The sequence below is a fragment of the Pseudorca crassidens genome, chromosome 6 (genome assembly GCF_039906515.1).
Source record: "Pseudorca crassidens isolate mPseCra1 chromosome 6, mPseCra1.hap1, whole genome shotgun sequence".
NCBI lineage: Eukaryota > Metazoa > Chordata > Mammalia > Artiodactyla > Delphinidae > Pseudorca > Pseudorca crassidens.
Window position 1 is genome coordinate 91,421,045 of NC_090301.1, and position 20,102 is coordinate 91,441,146.

Sequence of the window (20,102 nt, forward strand, 5' to 3'; positions counted from 1 at the left end):
TTGGAGATGGCATTTAAATGGGTCTTGGTTTTGTATCCATTCAGTGAGGCTGTGTCTTTTGGTTGGAGCATTTAATCCATTCACATTTAAGGTAATTATCAATATGTATGTTCCTATTACCATTTTCTTAATTGTTTTGGGTTTGTATTTCTAGGTCCTTTTCTTCTCTTGTGTTTCCCACTTAGAGAAGTTCCTTTAGCATTTGCTGTGGAGCTCTTTTGCTGGTGCTGAATTCTCTTACTTTTTGCTTGATTGTAAAGCTTTTGATTTCTCCGTCGAATCTGAATGAGATCCTTGCTGGGTAGAGTAATCTTGGTTGTAGGTTCTTCCCCTTCATCACTTTAAATATGTCATGCCACTCCCTTCTGGTTTGTAGAGTTTCTTCTGATAAATCAGCTGTTAACCTTATGGGAGTTCCCTCTATGTTATTTGTCATTTTTCCCTTGCTGCTTTCAATAAATTTTCTTTGTCTCTACCTTTTGTCAATTTGATTCTATATGTCTTGGCATATTTCTCCTTGGATTTATCCTGCCTAGGAATCTCTATGCTTCCTGGACTGGGCAGCTATTTCCTTTCCCATGTTAAAAAAGTTTTCGACTATAATCTCTTCACATATTTTCTCAGGTACTTTCTCTCTCTCTCCTCCTTCTGGGATCTCTATAATGTGAATGTTGTTACACATAATGTTGTCCCAGAGGTCTCTTAGGCTGTCTTCATTTCTCTTCATTCTTTTTTCTTTATTCTGTTCCATGGCAGTGAATTCCACCATTCTGTCTTCCAGGTCACTTATCCATTCTTCTGCCTTAGTTATTCTGCTACTGTTTCCTTCTAGTTTATTCTTTATTTCAGTTATTGTATTGTTCATCTCTGTTTGTTCTTGAATTCTTCTAGGTGTTTGTTCTTTAATTGTTTTAGGTCTTTGTTAAACATTTCTTTCATCTTCTCGATCTTTGCCTCCATTCTTTTTCCGAGGTCCTGGATCATCTTCCCTATCATTATTCTGAACTCTTTTTCTGGAAGGTTGCCTATCTCCACTTTATTTAGTTGTCTTTCTGGGGTTTTATCTTGTTCCTTCATCTGGTCCGTAGCCCTCTGCCTTTTCATCTTGTCTATCTTTCTTGAATGTGGTTTTTGTTCCTAGGCTGCAGGATTGTAATTCTTCTTCCTTCTTCTATGTGCCCTCTGGTGGATGAGGCTATCTAAGAGGCTTGTACAAGCTTCCTGATGGGAGGGACTGGTGGTGGGTAGAGCTGGGTTTTGCTCTGGTGGCCAGAGCTCAGTAAAACTTTAATCCACTTGACTGCTGATGGGTGGGGCTGGGTTCCCTCCCTGTTGGTTGTTTGGCCTCAGGCGACCTAACACTGGAGCCTACCTGGTCTCTTCGGTGGGGCTAATGGCAGACTCTAGGAGGGCTCATGCCAAGGAGTACTTCCCAGAACTTATGCTGCCGGTGTCCTTGTCCTCATGGTGAGCCACAGCCACCCTCCCTCCCGCCTCTGCAGGAGACCCTCCAACACTAGCAGGTAGGTCTGCTTCAGTCTCCTATGGCATGACTGCTCCTTCCCCTGGGCCCTGATGCACACACTACTTTGTGTGTGCCCTCCAAGAGTGGAGTCTCTGTTTCCTCCAGTCCTGTCGAAGTCCTGTAATCAAATCCCACTAGCCTTCAAAGTCTGATTCTCTGGGTATTCCTCCTCCCATTGCCAGACCCCCAGGTTGGGAAGCCTGACATGGGGCTCAGAACCTTCACTCCAGTGGGTAGAGTTCTGTGGTATAAGTGTTCTCCAGTTTGTGAGTCATCCCCCCAGTAGTTATGGGATTTGATTTTGTTTTCGTTTTTGTTTTTTTTCTGTGGTACAAGGGCCTCTCACTGTTGTGGCCTCTCCCATTGCGGAGCACAGGCTCCGGACACACAGGCTCAGCGGCCATGGCTCACAGGCCCAGCTGCTCTGCGGCATGTGGGATCTTCCCAGACCGGGGCACGAACCCGTGTCCCCTGCATCGGCAGGCGGACTCTCAACCACTGCGCCACCAGGGAAGCCCTATGGGATTTGATTTTATTGTGATTGTGCCCCTCCTACCATCTCATTGTGGCGTCTCCTTTGTATTTGGATGTGGGGTATCTTTTCTGGTGAGTTCCAGTGTCTTCCAGTTGATGCCTGTTCAGCAGTTAGTTCTTTGTTCCCCTTCTGATGAGAGGTCTGTTAGAGGCAGTCAGCCATCTAGTGCCTAGCTGGTTTCCTTGGAAATGGTGCCATTTGGATCTCAGTGTTGGTGTCTGTTATTAACAGGTTTTGCACACAATAAGTTTGAGCTTTGGTGAGAGAAATTTCAGGCTGCTGAGCTCTGTATAGCCTCTACCCCTCTATCAGGGGTTCATTGAACATGAGCTTATTGAGCAGACATCAGAGTGCCTGGAGAGAGAGGCTGACTTCAGAGAATGAATGTTGTGCATCTAATTATTGAGAGTGTCTGATGTGGATAACCTCTGGTGGGTATTTATGTAGAACATTTTTATACTCTGTGCCAAGATATACATCAACTTACTTCACTCTCAGACCTCACTGTCAACTTTTTTCAAGTCTGTAATTTATCAGCCAGCATATAGTGTCACCTAGGAATTGGTGTCAGTTTTTACCATGAGCCATCTCCATCTTATGTAAAGTGGAAAACCAACCCACTGGGAAGATACCCCATCACCACTCTTTCTCTTTTCTCCATTTCCACCTAGGACAGAACACTGTGTATGTACAATTAATAATGAAGATATTTCCTTTTTTCTTTTTCCATTAACGGGTCTTACAGTATTTTCTGTGAGGCTGTAAGTCGGATGAGGAAGAGACAGTGAAGCAGAAGGTGTAGGCACTGAAATCTGAACCACTTTGTGCATTTTACCCACACACTCTGGATTGCTAGTGTTGGATTGTGTGCAATTTCCACTTTACAGTGCAGTGACTGCTGAAAATGTCGCAATTTTATGATTGGTAAATGTACAACACCAAGTACATAATAAGTGATTTAGATTGCATAGATACTTGGTTCCCTGTAGTCATGTATTCAGTTTCTTCTTGTGCCCAGTCAGCAAAGCAGAGGCTGCTTTCCAACTTGAGTATAGTTGTCAGATAAAGAAGGCCAGCAGGACATAACCCAGCTCCAGAGTGCTCAGGGTCTGCAGTGTGGTTCTTCTATGGGAGTTTGCTAGATGTTTTATTCAGCATCTCTCTAGCACAGATATTTCCAAAACAGTATGTCCACAAGTCCCAAGTCCCAAATGACAGGGCAGCATGCACTGCACTCTATACTTGCTGCAGAGCCTTTTTGCTTCAAGCCCTCACTCAAAATCAGGAGGCTTTCAGTTAACACAGTAAATACCTTGAAACAGTGTGCTGGAATAAATGATAGTTACCCCCAAATTTAGAGTACCACTACCATTGGGTCTCTTTCTTCATTGGTGAGCCGCCATCCTATTCACGGGCTCTGGTCTCACAGAATCCTCTGTGAGAACCCATGCAGAACCCATGGATACGGAGGGCTGACTGCACTACACCATTTTATATAAGGGACTTGAGCATCCACAGATCTCGGTATCTGTGGGGATCCTGGAACCAATCCCCCGCCCATATCGATGGACGGCTGTGTAGCAGGGGTTTTTTTGGTGGTGGTGGTGGTTGGGTTTTTGTTGTTATTGTTTTGTGGTGGTGTTTTTTGTTTGTTTATTTTATAGAAGATACTCCAGAGTGTTACAGATCAGTGGGTCCAGAAGCCTCACTGTGGCAGGCCTCTAAAGGTTCATGGGTATTTGGTGCCCACCTCTGGCACACATTAGTTAGTTAGTTCTTACTCATTAGGTTCAAAGAGGAAAATATTATCAATATAAGGAGCCAGAATAATATTTTTTTGGCTATCAGGAAAATCAAGCTCCCTTTGGAATATATTATGGACAGAGAATAGGAGGGTTAGTATAGTTCAGTGACAAGATAATAATAGCATACTGTTGTCCCAAAGATGTGAGGACAAACAGCTTCTAACTAACTTTGCACATAGTAATAAGGGAAGAAGTCGTCAAGTTAATATCTGTATACTGGGTGCCAAGGAATGTGGTGTTTTGTTCCTGAAAACTACCACATTCACGAAGACCACTGTAATTGACATCATTGCCTCATTAAGTTTCTGCTGATGTATATTAGAAAACATGATGGCTTTTGCACTGTTCAGACAAGATAAAAGGGAATGAATGGCTCTCATTACGAGGGTCAGAAGATCATTTTTTGAGGACTGCTGACTTAGAACACCAGTTGGTTACCTGAACCAAAGAACAAGGGCTATTATGATAGGTAGGGTTCTCAAAATATGATGCCCAGACTAGAAGCATTGCTATCACTTAGAAACTTAGACATGCAGATTGATGGGCTCCATCAAAGCCCTACTGAGACAGAGACTTTGGAGGTGGTACCCAGCAATCTGTGTTTTAACAAATCCTCCAGAAGACTGTGATGTATGATAATATTTGAAAACTACTGTTCTCTACTATTTAAATCTATACCAAGTCTTAATTCTTGGACAGCGTAAATCATCACAGGATGTCTTTGAGCTTTTGAGATGGATTGGAGTAATAAGTCTACCTATCACCTGACCTCTGTAAGTCCCCTCTGTGATTTGTGAGACATATTAATATTTTCAGTACCTAGGGATTAGCATTAGTGACTAGCCAGTACCTAATTTAATCCAGAAGGTCTGTGCATTTCCACTTGTGTAATGCACAGAAATGGTGGGAAATGGCCACAGGCATCTCTGGGTAAGGTTTGATCTATGATTTTTAGTATACTGCTCTGGTTACATTGTAAGGTCTGCTTTTCTATCAAGGAATTCTAGGTCCCTTAAATTAGTTTAAGTCTGGGCATTTTATAAGAGGCCACAATTCTCTACTGTAGTTAGTCAGATCTGTGCCACCAGACATTGACTCTTTCTCCCTATATATGTAAAGCACTACCTTAATAAATTTTAATCTATTTTTAAATTGAAGTTTAGTTGATTTACAATATTTGTTAGTTCCAGGTATACAGCAAAGTGATTCAGTATTTTTACAGATTATATTCCATTATAGGTTATTACAAGATATTGGGTATAATTCCCTGTGCTATACAGTAAATCCTTGTTGCTAATCTATTTTATGTATAGTAGTTTATATCTGTTACTCCCATAGCCATACTTTGTCCACCCCGCCCTTTGGTAACCACAAGTTTGTTTTCTGTGTCTGTGAGTCTGTTTCATTTGTATATACATTCATTTGTATTGTTTTTTAGTTTCCACACATAAATTATATCATATAGTATTTGTCTTTATCTGACTTATTTCACTAAGCATAATATTCTCTAGATCCATACACATTGCTGAAATTGGCAATATTTCATTCTTTTTTATGACTGAGTAATAATTTATGGAGATTTTATATATATATATATATATATATATATATATATATATATATAAAATCTCCACATCATCTTAAGCCAATAACTTGTTGATGAGCACTTGAGTTGCTTCCATGTCTTGGCTATTGTAAATAGTGCTGCTATGAGCATTGAGGTGCATGTATCTTTTTGAATTAGTGTTTTCATTTTTCCAGGATATACACCCAGGAGTGGAATTGCTGGATCATATGGTAGCTCTATTTTTAGTTTTTTTGAAGAACCTCCATACTCTTTTCCACAGTGGCTGCACCAATTTACATTCCCACCAACAATGTATGAGGTTCACTTTTCCCCACATCCTCTCCAACATTTGTTATCTGTAGACTTTGATTCTGACAGGTGTAAGGTGATCTCTCATTGTGGTTTTGATTTGCATTTCTCTAATAAATAGCAATGTTGAGCTTTTTGTGTGTGTGCCTGTTAGTCATCTGGATGTCTTCTCTGGAGAGATGTCTATTCAGGTCTTCTGCGCATTTTCTGATTGGGTTATTTTTTTTTGATACTGTGTTGTATGTATATGTTGGTTGCATTGTTGGCAAGTATTTTCTTTCATTCCATAGGTTGTCTTTTTATTCTGTTGATGGCTTCCTTTGCTGTGCAAAAGCTTTTAAGTTTAATTAGTTCTCATTAGTTTATTTTTACTTTTATTTCTTTTGTCTTAGGAGACTGATCCAAGAAAATATTACTATGATTTATGTTAAAGAGTGTTGCACCTGTGTTCTCTTCTAGGAGTTTTATGGTTTCAGGTCTTACATTTAGGTCTTTAATCCACGTTGAGTTTATTTTTGTATATGGTGTGAGGGAATGTTCTAATCTCATTGGTTTACACGTGGCTGTCTAGCTTTCCCAGAACCACTTGTTGAAGGGACTGTCTTTTCTCCATTGTATAATCTTGCTTCCTTTGTCATAAATTAATTGACCTTAGGTGCACACGTATATTTCTGGGCTCTCTATTCTGTTCCATTGATCTGTGTGTCTGCTTTTAGCCAATATCATGCTGTTTTGATTACTGTAGCTTTGTAATAGTCTGAAGTCTGGGAGAGTTAAACCTCCAGCTTTTTTCTTTTTTCTCAGATTACTTTGGCAATTCAGGGTCTTTCATGGGTCCATATACATTTTAGGATTATTTGTTCTAATTCTGTGAAAAATGTCCTGGGTATTTTGATAGGGATTACACTAAATCTGTAGATTGTTTTGGGTAGGTTGACCATTTTATTGATAATAATATTGATTTTTCCAATCCAAGAGCATGGGGTATCTTTCCATTTCTTTGAATCATCTTCATTTTCCTTCATCAGTATTTTATAGTTTTCAGAGTATAGGTCTTTCATCACCCTAGTTAAGTTTATTTCTAGGCTTTTTTATTCTTTTTGATGTAATTTTAAACAGGATTTTTAAAAACTTTCTCTTTCCTATAGTTCATTATTAGTGTATAGAAATGCAACAGATTTTTGTATGTTAATCTTTTTTTTTTTTTTTTTTTTTGCGGTACGCAGGCCTCTCACTCTTGTGGCCTCTCCCATTGCGGAGCACAGGCTCTGGACGCACAGGCTCAGCGGCCATGGCTCACGGGCCCAGCTGCTCCACGGCATGTGAGATCTTACCGGACTGGGGCACGAACCCATGTCCCCTGCATCAGCAGGTGGACTCTCAACCACTGCGCCACCAGGGAAGCCCTGTATGTTAATCTTATATGCTGTAACTTTGCTGAATTCATTTATTAATTCTAATAGTTTTTAGGTGGAGATTTTAGCGTTCTCTATACACAGTACCATGTCATCTGCCAAGAGTGACTGTTTTACCTCTTCCTTTTCAATTTGGATACAGTCTATTTCTTTTTCTTGCCTGATTGCTGGGGCTAGGACTTCCAAAAAATATGTTAAATAGAAGCAGCAGGAATGAGTATCCTTGTTCCTGGTTTGGAGTGCTAAAGCCTGTGTCGGGCTTAAGGCAGGACTTCCTCTCTGCACCAGGGCTGTTGGGGGCAGGGTCTGCTCCCCAGGTGCTGGAGCAGAAGCCCTGAGGGTCAAGTTTGAGCAGGCTCTGTTCCCTTAGAGTGCATGTTTTGCCCCAAAGGAGGGGAGTGCTGAAATAAGTGAGGGTTGTGCACTCACTAAGGTTCAACATGCTGCCTGTGCAGCTGTTCACTGCTCTGCTTTGATGAAGGCCAAGGTTGTGTCCCTTCCCCTGTTGTGGTTGTCCCAGATCTAGTACCAGACTGTGGCATAGGGTAGGTGGGGCTGACACATTCGCTAGGCTGGGGCTGGGGTTCGGGCCATCGTGCCTGCAGGAATTGAAGGGGTGGCACTGCTATCAGAAGTTTGTGTTGCTTCTGTGGTGCTGATTGAGTATCAACACTGGCTGCTGCTGGCCCTCCTGGACCACACCCCAGGCCCCTGAGCCTCCTCTGCATCCCTGGATCAAGTCTTCTCCCAGGACCTGTCTGCCCCAGATCCCTCACCAAGCAGTGGTGTGGAGTGAGTAGAAAAGGGCTGTTCACCCAGCTTGGACTGGGGAGTGCAGCAGGGTGACAGCTGCCAGTGCAGAGCTCTTTCTGCCCTGTTTGCTAGATGGCACCCACACACTCCTGGCAAGTGAAGTCTAGGCTTCTCCACCCCTTTTATCTATCCTAGTGGGTTTCTCACCAACCAAGGGGGCTTGTCTCCTCTGCAGGGGACCCCAGGACTGGGCCTCCCAGTTTGAGGCTCAACCTGCTGACTACCCAGGGCGAGGATCTGCCCTTGCTGCCCTTCTTTTCCTTTCATATCCTTCCCAGGGTCACTGGTCCCAACCTGATACCCCTTTTCCATCTACCTGGTTATGTGGAAATCTCTTGATTATATAGGAGTTCTGCTGGCTTCCAGTTAGTTTTCTGTAAGAATTGTTCTACATGTAGATGTAGCTTTGGTGAGTTTGTGGGGAAAGGTGTGCTCCATGTCCTCCCACTCCACCATCTTGGTCCGACTTCTCAATCTATTTTATTTCTAGGGAACTTGTGATCAATTAACAATCACCACAGACCCCTATGGGTCGGAATATTCTGATTATCACACTGTTCCTGTGAATTTTGGTGAAAATTGTGCCGAAGTTTTGTTGCTGACTTTTCAGTATAACAACCTGCCCCTTCCCATGTAGAATCTTATTATTCTCTTTAAAAACAGGGATCTCAATTCCATTGCAGCATCCTCCAGACTTATGTCTGACCTGCAGAAGTTAGCTACCAGAGAACTTGTTTTGGAAGCTGGTGCTCTTTTGTCAATGTATTTTTTTAAAATTTTTCTTTCAGTTTTATTGAGATATAATTGACATAGAACACTGTACAAGGTTAAGGTGTACAGTATAACGACTCGACTTACATATATTGTGAAATGATTACCACAATAAGTTTAGTTAACAGCCAGCTGGGGGAGCCAGATGTCCACCCCGGGTTCTCTTTATCCCACCGGAGGAACTACCTGTAGGCTCAGGGGAGTCCTCTAGGTTTGGTGCTTTTCCAGCCTGGGGGAAGGGCGAGGTGGTCAGTGTGTAGCCATTACTGTTACCCTTCTAATGCCATCCATCTCTGTCTCTGAGGTGCAGGGTGTGCTTCAGCCACACCCCCATGTGCTAGGATTTTCAGTGTCCATAAATAGTTCTTAGTTGTTCTTGGAAGGGGAAGTGAGGTCAGGAACAACCTCTGACACCATCTTGGTGACATCACTCTCCCAATTTGCCAATGTATTTCTTAATGCGTTTCTGAGCCTTCCATGAAGACAAACTTAGTGGGTGGCTGAGCAGCTTCAAAGTAGTTCCATTCAGACATCTCCGTCTCCTTGAGCTTTTGTTCTCTTCTTCTAGAGCAGGTTTAATCCACCATTGAATCCAGGCTTAAATTAGCCAATCTAGATGTCTATTAATATGACTGCTAGATGCTCAAGGTAACACATTAAATCATGAATTCTGGGCGACAATATAAACTCATGTTAATAAAGTCTTATATTGTTTTGCATTTTTGGTCTAACATCCCTCGAATCTACTCACATGAATGCTCCTCAGATTCCTGCCTAAACAAAGTTGATGAATATTTTCGTTTTTCTCACCAGGTCTATACTTGATATTGTGATCTAATTCTCCCGTGAGCCTCTAGGAAGTAAGTAGTGATGGTAATTGGTCCTGAGAAGAGTTGGCATCTTCTGTGATAACAACTTTCAAATGTTTCTATGCAGGGAGAAACCTAGTTCCATTAAAAAAAAAAAATGAGGAGAGGAGGTGTCTGTTTGGTAAAGGAGTCCTAGGGGTATTTGATGGTTTAAAGCAGCAGTCCCCAACCTTTTTGGCACCAGGGACCGGTTTCATGGAAGACAGTTTTTCCATGGATTGGGGGGATGGTTCAGGTGGTAATGTGAGCAATGGGGAGCGGCAGAGGAAGCTCCGCTCGCTCCTCCACTACTCACCTCCTGCTGTGTGGCAGGGGTTGAGGACCCCTGGTTTAAAGTTCACAAGATTATTTGAACTTTAAAGTTCACAAGATTATTTGTGTCTGCTTAAATGCCCTGGCCCCATATCTCAGAGTCCCATGATTATAATCAAGACTTGGACTTATGTCTCAGCCATAACTGTCTGGATCCACCAGCTGGCATATAGGTGTTCTAATTTTTCACCTAAGTTCTAAATTGGCATTCAGGGCCTTTGATTTCTTTCTTTTCCTTGTTTGTACTCTCCTGCATCTTTTTAATCACTTTTGTCATCATAACAATGAAGAGTCATACATGATCTCTCAACGTGTTACATTTTATTTTCATTCCATGACACTTTACCACAAATGTTAATCTGGGTATTTGTGAATCCATTACATTGTCATCAATTACTAGAGCAAGAAAGTAATTTGTGTTCTTCTTAAACATATGAGCAATGCAATACTAGAGTCCCATTTCCTAGGGTCACTTGTACAAATTACTTGATCCCTCAGAATTTAAGCAGAAAAGAAGTAGCTTACTCAGTTGATTAATTTGAGTTTAAAAAAATATTTTAAAGTAAATGAGCAGGATTAAGGGAAACCAACAGTCACGGGCAAGTATCTCTCATGTCTGAAGGGGCAAAGGACAGGAGACACAGTGAGTGGGAACCAGAACCAGGAGGGAGAATCTCTAGTCTTATGAGAGAGTCACTTGACAGAAGCTGTAACCTTCGCTAGAGGGATGTAATCAATCCATTGCAATCCAGCAGGGACGTGGGTGGATGAATAAATACACTCTATTTGCTCTCTCATCTCCTGCAATTACCTCTTATTGGCTGATGTCTAACAGAATCCAGAGTTCAAGGGAGCCCATTATGTAGTCCATAAATTCAGTCTTCCAGAATTGGAGAAGAACTGAGAGTAGGTCTGGAGAAGTCATGGAAAACATCTAAGACAGACTCCCATTTATTTGAGTTTTCTTTATTGCCTCTAAATAAACTATTATCCTATAGAAAGGTCTTATTTGGAGGGGCTTACTATTTAAAATGGCATTTTAAAAATTGCATTTCTAACTATATTTCTGTTGGTATAAGGAACTGCAGTGGACGTCGATATATTTTTGGTTTCAGGTATACAACATAATGATTTGCTATTTGTACGTATTACAAGATAATCACCATAATAAGTCTACTTGACATTTGCCACCATATATAGTTACAAATTTTTTTCTTATGATGGGAACATTTAAGATTTACTCTATTAGTAACTTTTAAATATACAGTAATGTATTATTAACTATAGTCACCGTGCTGTACGTTACATCCCCAGATCTTATTTGTTTTATAACTGTAAGTTTTGACCTTTTGACCTCCTTCACGCATTTTACACACCCCCAAAACCCTACCTCTGACAGCCACCAAACTATTCTCAGAAGCTATGAGCTTGTTTATATTTTATTTTGTTTTTAAGATTCCATGTATGAGAGATCATTGGTATTTGTCCTCTGACTTATTTCACTTAGCATAATGCCCTCAAGGTCCACCCATGTTATCACAAATGGCAAGATTTTATTCTTTTCTATGGCCAAATAATATTCCATTACATAGATATACCATAATTTCTTTACCCATTCATTCATGGATGGACAGCTAGGTTGTTTCCATTTCTTGGCTATTATAAATAATGCTACAATGAACATGGGGGTGCAGATATGTTTTCAACTTAGTGTTTTCCTTTTCTTTGAATAAATGCCCAGTAGTGGATTGCTGGAATATGGTAGTCTTATTTTAAATTTTTTGAGGAGCCTCCATACTGTTTTCCATAGTGGCTGCATCAATTTACATTCCCACCAACAGTGCACAAGTGTTCACTTTTATCCGTGCCCTTGCAAACACTTGCTGTTATTATTTTATTGAAAATGGTTTTTCTAGTGGGTATGTGATATCTCATTGTGGTTTTGATTTGCATTTCCCAGATGATTGATTAGTGATGTTGAGCATCTTTTCACATAACTGTTGGCCATCTGTAGGTGATCTTTGGGAAAAAAGATCTATTCAGATGTTCTGCCTAATTTTTAATTGGATTTTGGTTTTTGTTTGTTATTCAGTTATATCTATTCTTTATGTATTTGGATGTTAGCTCATTATCAGTTATATGATTTGCAAATATTTTGTCCCATTTGGTAGGTTGTCTTTACACTTTGTTGATGGCTTCCTTTGTTGTTCAGAAGCTTTTTACTTTGATATGGTCCCCCTTGTTTATTTTTGCTTCTATTTCTTTTGCTTTGATGAGAGATCCAAAAAAATCATCAGCAAGACCAATGTCAAGGAGCTTACCGCCTATATTTTCTTCTAGGAGTTTCATGGTTTTAGAGTTCCATGGCTACATTCAAGACTTTAATCCATTTTGAGTTGATTTTTGTGTAAGGTGAAAGACAGGGATCCAGTTTCATCATTTTGCATGTAGCTATCTGATTTTCCCAACCCACTTATTGAAGAGACTTTCCCCATTGTATATTCTTGGCTCCTTTGTCATAAATTAATTTGCCATATAGGCATGGGTTTACTTCTGGTCCCATTGATCTTTGTGTATGTTTTTATGCCAGTATCATACTGTTGTGATTACTGTAACCTTGTAATATAGTTTGAAATCAGGGAGCATGATGCCTCCAGCTTTGTTCTTCTTTATCAAGATCGCTTTGGTTTTTTGGGTCTTTTTTGGTTCCATACAAATTTTGAGATTGTTTGTTCTGTTTCTGTGAGAAATGCCATTGGAATTTTGATAGGAATTGCATTGAATCTGTAGATTGCTTTGAGTAGTATGGGCAATTGTTTTTTTTCATTTTAACATCTTTATTGGAGTATAATTGCTTTACAATGGTATGTTAGTTTCAGCTTCACAACAAAATGAATCAGTTATATATATACATATGTTCCCATATCTCTTCCCGCTTGCGTCTCCCTCCCTCCCACCCTCCCTATCCCACCCCTGGGCAATTTAACAATACTAATTTTTCCCATCTATGAGCATAGAATATCTTTGCACTTGCTTGTGTCTTCTTCAGTTTCTTTCATTAATGTTCTATAGATTTCAGTATACAGGTCTTTTACCTCTTTAATTCAATTTATTCCTAGGTTGTTGTTTTTTTCTTTTTGATTGATTTGTGGGACATATGTTTGGCCATAATTTTTTTAACATCTTTATTGGAGTATAATTGCTTTACAATGTTGTCTTAGTTTCTGCTGTATAACAAAGTGAATCAGCTATACATATACATATATCCCCATATCCCCTCCCTCTTGCGTCTCCCTCCCACCCTCCCTATTCCACCCCGCTAGGTGGTCACAAAGCACTGAGCTGATCTCCCTGTGCTACATGGCTGCTTCCCACTAGCTATTCCTAGGTATTTTATTCTTTTTGATGCAGTTGTAAATGGGATTGTTTTAATTTGTCTTTCTGGTTATTCCTTGTTAGTGTATTGAAATGCAGCTAATTTTTGTATATTGATTTTGTGTCCTGTAACTTTACTGAATTATTTTGTTCTAACAGTTATTTTGGTGGAGACTAGGGTTTTTTATATATAATATGTCACCCGCAAGAAATGAAAGTTTTACTTCTCTTTCCAATTTGGATGACTTTTATTTCTTTTTCTTGTCTAATTATTTTGGATAGAACTTCCAATATTATGTTGAATAAAACCGATGAGAGTGGGTATCCTTGTCTTTTCCTGATCTTAAAGGAAAAGCTTTCAGCTTTTCACTGCTGATAATGAAATGATGCTAGCTGTAGCCTTGTTATATATGACCTTTATTATGTTGAGTTATGTTCCCTTAATACCCAGTTTGTTGAGAGTTCAGTATCCATAAATGGATATTGAATTTTGACAAATGCTTTTCCTCCCTCTATTGAGATGATGATATAATTTTTTTATCCTTCATTTTGCTAATGTGGTGCATCACATTTATTGATTTTGTAGATGTTGAATCATCCTTGCATCTCTAGAATAAATCCAGCTTGATCATACTGTGAATTTGGGTTGCTAATATTTTGTTGAGGATTTTTGTATTATGTTAATCAGGGATATTGGACAGTAATTTTTTTTTCTTTTGAATTCCTTGTCTGATTTGATATGAGGGTAATGCTGGCCTTGTAAAATGAGTTAGGAAGTGTTCCCTTCTTTTCTAATTTTTTGGAGACTTTGAGAAGGGGGTGGTATTAATTCTTTGAATCCTTGGTAAAATTCACCAGTGAAGCCATCTTGTCCTGGACTTTTCTTTGTTGGGAGGTATTTGTTTACTGATTTGCTCTCCTTACTAGTAATCAGTCTGTTCAAATTTTCTATTTCTTCATGAATCAGTCTTGATGGGTTGTATATGTTTCTAGAAACTGATCCATTTCTTCTAGATTGTTGAATTTATTGACGTATAATTGTTCATAGTAGTCTCTTATCCTTTATATTTCTGTGGCATCAGTGATAACATCTGTTTCATTTCTGATTTTATTTGTTTGGGCCCTCTTTTTTTTCTTCGTGAGTCTGGACAAAGGTTTGTTGATTTTGCTTATCTTTTCAAAGAACCAGCTCTTAGTTTCATTGATCTTTTCTATTTTTTTTAATCTCAATTTTATTTATTTCTCCTCTGATCTTTATTATTTTCTTTCTTCTACAAACTGTGGTCTTTGTTTGTTCTTCTGTTTCCCTGAGGTGTCATGTTAGGTTGATTATTTGAGGTTTTTCATGTTTACTGTTGTAAGCATGTTTTCCTATAAACTTCCCTCTTAGAACTGCTTTTGCTGCATTCCCTGTTTTGGTATGTTGTATTTCCATTATTATTTCTCTCAAGGTATTTTTTTAAACTTCTCTTTTGATTTCTACTTTGACCCATTGGTTGTTTAATAGCATGTTATTTAATCTTCACAATTTGTGAAGTTTTTCAGTTTGCTTCTTGTAATTGATCTCTAGTTTCTTGCCATTGTGGTTGGAACAGATGTTTTATATGATTTCAGTCTTCTTAAATTCATTAAGACTTCTCTTGTGGCCTAATATATGATCTATCCTGGGGAATGTTCCACGTGCACTTGAAAAGAATGTGCTTTTGATGGAATGTTCTGTATACGTCAAGTTCATCTGGTCTAACCTGTCATTTAAGGCCAATGTTTCCTTATTGATTTTCTGTTTGGATGATCTAGCCATTGATGTAAGTGGCACATTAAAGTCCTTTACTATTATTGTATTGCTGTCTGTTTCTCTCTTTAGGTCTGGTAAATTTTGCTTTATATATTTAGGTGTTCCTGTGCTGGGTGAATAAATATTGACAAATGTCATACAGTTGATCATTGAACAATGCAGGGGTTAGTGGTGTTGACATCCTGTGAAATCAGAAATTTGCATATAACTTTATAGTCAGCCCCTTGTATAGATGGTTCTACATCTGTGAATTCAGCCATGGATTGTGGAGTACTATAGTATTTTTTGAAAAAATCAACATAAAAATGGACCTTTGCAGCTCGCGCTCTCTCTCTCTCTCTCCCTCCCTCTCTCTCCCTTCCTCTCTCTCCCTCCCTCTCTCTCCCTTCCTCTCTCTCTCTCTCTCTCTCTCTCCCTCTCTCCCCCGCCCCCTTTGTCTCTCTCTACCCCCACCCCACCCTCCCTCCCTCTTTCTCTCCTTTTGGGATCCCTATAATGTGAATGTTAGTCTGCTTGATATTCTCTCATTAGTCTCTTAAGCTATCTTTACTTTTATTTTTAATCTTTTTTATTTTTCCTGCTCTGATTGGATGAGTTCAAATGCCACGTCTTCAAGTTCACTGATTCTTCTGCTTCGTCTCGTCTGTTGTTGAACCCCTTTGGTGTAATTTTAGTTCGGTAGTTATATTCGTCAGCTCTGTGACTTCTATTTGACTTTCTTATATTTTCTGTCTCATTGTTGAAGTTCTCACCATATTTATCTATTCTTCTCCTGAGTTCAGTGAGCATCCTTATGACCATTACTTTTAACTCTTTATCAGGTGAATTACTTATCTATGTCTCATTACGTTTTTTTCTTTTGTTTCTTTCTGAGTTTTATCTTGTCATTTTGTTTGGGACATTTCCTTTGTTTCTTCATTTTACTTGACTCTTCGTGTTAGTTTCTATGTATTAGATGAAACAACTCTCCCAGCCTTGAAGAAGTGGCCTTGTGTAGGAGATTAACCTTATTGTTCAACTCTTCCCTAGCTCTTGGTTATCTTTCAAACCTTTATGATTGTCCCAGCAGCCTATTTTATTTCTAATAGCTTCCAGTAGTTGAGTATTTGCCAGGACCTGTCAGTATCCCACAGGGGAGGATCTCAGTCAGCACCTAGATGCAGGCTGATGCAAGCCAGATCCTAAGGCAGCAGCTTTTAAAATGATCAAATGTATATAGTCCTGTGGGACCACAAGTGTATGACCTACTGGTCACCAGAGCCAGGCTATCTGGAGTCGTCACCTGGGTGTCAGTTGCAAAACTCCATGCTCCAAGCAGGTGTATAAACTCCTATCTGGGTGATACTGGGGAACTGTAGCAAGGCAGAGGGAGAGTGCAAACATAGCATCCATTGGCCTACATTCCCTGAGAGCACCTCCATAGGCCTCTCAATGTGTGCCCAAACCTGAAGCCTGGCCCTCGGGCTGAAACTCCAGAACAAGCAGATAGGCCTCTTTCTTAGAAAGACTTGGGGTGCGTTTCAGTCTGCTACCTGTGCAGTGCCCTGGGGGTGTAGCCTGCCAAGAACTGCAGGGGTGTTGCAGTCCCTGGGACCCAGTAATGCAAGCCACTTCACCACCAGACCCCTGGGTGGCAGTCATAGAAACTGGGGTGCCAGATGTGTGTCAGAGCTCCCCTCTGGGAGACACTGGCACTCAAGAGCACCGCAGAGGGAGAGCACACGTATAATGCTGACCCTCCAAGGTCTCTGACAAGCGTTATACTCAGCCATTAGACGTGTGTTTAATTAGAATTCTGCTCCTCAGGCTGAAGCTATGATGAGAAACTAATAGGCCTCTTTCACTGAAAGATTGAGCTCCTGGGCCTGTTGCCTTTTGCTGAGCCCTAGGAGTGGTCGCCCTTTAAGAATTATTTGTCGGTTGCTTTTAGTCCTGTGGGACCTGTGAGCATAAACCCCGCTGGCCACCAGGGCCAGGTGATGTAGAGCTGTCCCCTGGTAGCAGCCAGTAAAATTGGGGCACCAGACAAGGGTATAAGTTCCTTTCTAGGGAATACTGGCAAGCTAGAGTAAGGCAGAGGGAGAGTGCAAAGATGGTCTCGACTGGCCTCTGTTTTCCGATAGCCCCTATGCATGCCCCTAGGTGTGTGCTAAACCAAAAGCGTGACCCTCAGACCAAAGCTCCAGGATAAGCAAGTAGGCCTCTTTCTCAGAAAGATTGGGAGTGTGTTTCATTCTGCTGTCTGTGCAGTGCCCTGGGGGTAGTAAACTGCCAAGAGCCATCCCTCCGATCGTTCTAGTCCCGCAGGACTGGCCCCCTGACCTCCGGAGCCAGGTGATCAAGGCACATGCCCAGGGTGGGCCCCACAAAAACCAGAGAACCAGAGAAGAAACCCAGAGCACCAGACACATGTAAAACTTCCCTTCTGAGAGATCCTGGCACACTGGAGTGTGGCAGAGGGAGAGTGTGCAGATGGTAACTGCTGGCTGGAGTGAGGCAGACGGGGAGAATAAGGATAGTGCCGCTGGAAAGAAAAAGAAGATGGTAAGTGAAGATGGTGCCCACCAGCCCCTGACCCCAGAGATGATCCCAGCAGACTTCTAGGTATGTGGTAATGTAGATGCCTCCCCCTCAGGCTGATGCTTTAAGAGTAGCAAGTGAGCTTCTTTCATATAAAGTCTGGGCAAGATCAGCTGTTTCCCTGGGGCGAGTGAGTACGAGTGTGTGAGCCCTTTAAAAGCCATTTCTCACATTGCTATTGCCTTGTGGGTCTCGTGGTCATGACCCCCAGTGGTTTTCAAAGCTAGGTGTTTGGAGGCTCATATCTCAGGTGCAGGTCTTAAAAGTTGGGGTGCCCAATGTGGGGCTCAAACCCTTCACTCTACAGGGAGAAGCTCCTGATGGGGGTCATTACTCCAGGGGCGGGCCTTATGGCAAGATTGCGTCTCAGCTTCTCCTACCCACTTCATTGTGGGGTTTTTTGTAGTTCACTTGATGTGTAGTCATTGTTTAGCTAGTTCTTAGGTTTTTCTCAGAGGAAATTGTTCCATATGTAGCTGTAGATCCAGTGTGTCTGTGAGACGAGGTGAGTTCAGGATCTTTCTATGTTGCCATCTTGAGCCAATGACATCAATATTTTGATTTCCTATCTGTCTAACTTACTAAGTTCTCTTACTTACAATTTTAAGTGTGTCTGTATATTCCTTTGCATTATCTACTGAGACAGCTTTTTATCTGTAAATAATTTTTTTTTTTTCTGATTTCACAATCTTTGTAACTTTTCCTCCCATCTTTTCTGGTTTGTTTCTCACTGCCTCTTTGATCAGATCTTTATTCAAAATGAGCTGTCCAAAATGATTTGACCTTTATGGAATAAAGAAATTTAAGTTTATGCAGCAGCCTTCTTCTGTGGATTTCTTTTCTGCTGGCTTTTCAGCTGGCGGTTTCTTGGTAGCAACAGCCTTTTTTTCTTTCCCTCAAAAGCTTTCAAACACCAACAGTCTTCTTTTCTTTCTACACTACCACTGGCTTCTTGCCTGGAGCCCCCTTCTCATCTGATTTGGCTTCTAGTGCTGTGTTGTCTACCTGGACTTTGTGATTCTTGGCCTGGTGAGGAATGATGTTCCAGTGCACGGTTTTTGCGTATGGGTTTAGCTTCAACATGATTCTCAGGTCTTTAAGTGGATTCTTCTGTAGGAGTCTGTGATGAATCTTCTTGCGTGGTTCTTGGAAGGATCTTTCGATCTCTGGGCTTTTCAAGATTCTGCTAAGGTCTGTATTGAGCATTTTATGCATGGGAAGGTCGCAGTCATTCTTGAGGGAGGCAGCTTTGCACCAAGTGCCATGCACATCACATCCTTTTGTGGAAAAGCACTTTCAGTCCAAATGCAGGAACGTCCCACATGCCCCCCAGGAGCAAGTTTCAACATGTTCGCTTTGCTTATTTTAAGCAGAGTGATTGTAGGAATGTTTCTGAAGTCCTTGATAATGCAGGGCCCCCTGTGCTGGATACAATGATAGCTTCTCATTTTGCTTTGCCAGCTCTCATTGGCTGAGAGGCATAGACCTTTTTGATATCATTCCAGGCCCTAAGCTTCCTAAGAAGCAAGATAACCTCCTTGGTCTTCTGGCAGCCTTCAGCTTTATCTTCAGCCACCAAAGGAAGTTCAGAAACTTCCTCAGTAGGATGAGCTTTAGACAGGACCAGCACGGGCAAGGCTGAGACAGGGCACAGCAAATGGTACCTCACTTCTGTGTTGTGTTCATGCTGTGGGTGCCAGTTGTGCCAGTGTTTCTGGTTGATGCCAACATGCAGCCCACAATACATATTTCCAAAAGTACCCTGGCCATAATCATGGGCTAAATACTCACTACCTCGTAAATAAAACTGTAGGTCACTTTCTGGCATCCCTTGTGCTTTCTTTCTAAGACACACACGCTTATTGGACATCTCACTCTTCAAAGCAAGGAACGGACTTACTGGGTGCGGATTGTGGAGGTACCAGCAAGGTCATGCTAGTCTAAAGAAGAGTGAATTTGTTGGCAGTTCCAACCCAGAATTCTTGATGGCTATCTGGGGGACAGGTACCAACACTAGAACAAAAACAAAGGTTTCTCAAAATTTGGGAACTGGACCAATGACCAGATGAAAAGCAAGCTGGATGTGCACATGTTCTGGGATGGCTGCCTGAAGCCCAGAGGATTTCTGATGCACTGTCTTTATGGACAGGCATTGCTTGCTGTGTGTATTGAGCTGGCATGAAAGTATAGCAGCAACTGGGACACACTGGCTTTTGTCTCTTAATCTGCAAGCCCGTGGTTTTCTAGTGGGCAGAATGGTGACAGTGTGATGATGATTTTCAGCTCATATGAAAAAGCTAATTCTTTATGGTAATATAAATCCATCAACCATGAGCTGAGCATAGCTGTGAAGAAAATTTGTCAGGTTAAGCAATTATAGCACCTTGGTGACACAATATTTGACAGAAACCACATTTCTGTTACATTAAGG

At 41.0% G+C, this 20,102-nt stretch overlaps 1 pseudogene; it reads right to left on the bottom strand.

Annotated features, from left to right (window-relative positions):
- Window positions 1-18,456: 18,456 nt before the first annotated feature.
- Window positions 18,457-19,441, bottom strand: LOC137226824 (large ribosomal subunit protein uL4 pseudogene; annotated as a pseudogene).
- Between the last annotated feature and the right edge of the window lie 661 nt (window positions 19,442-20,102).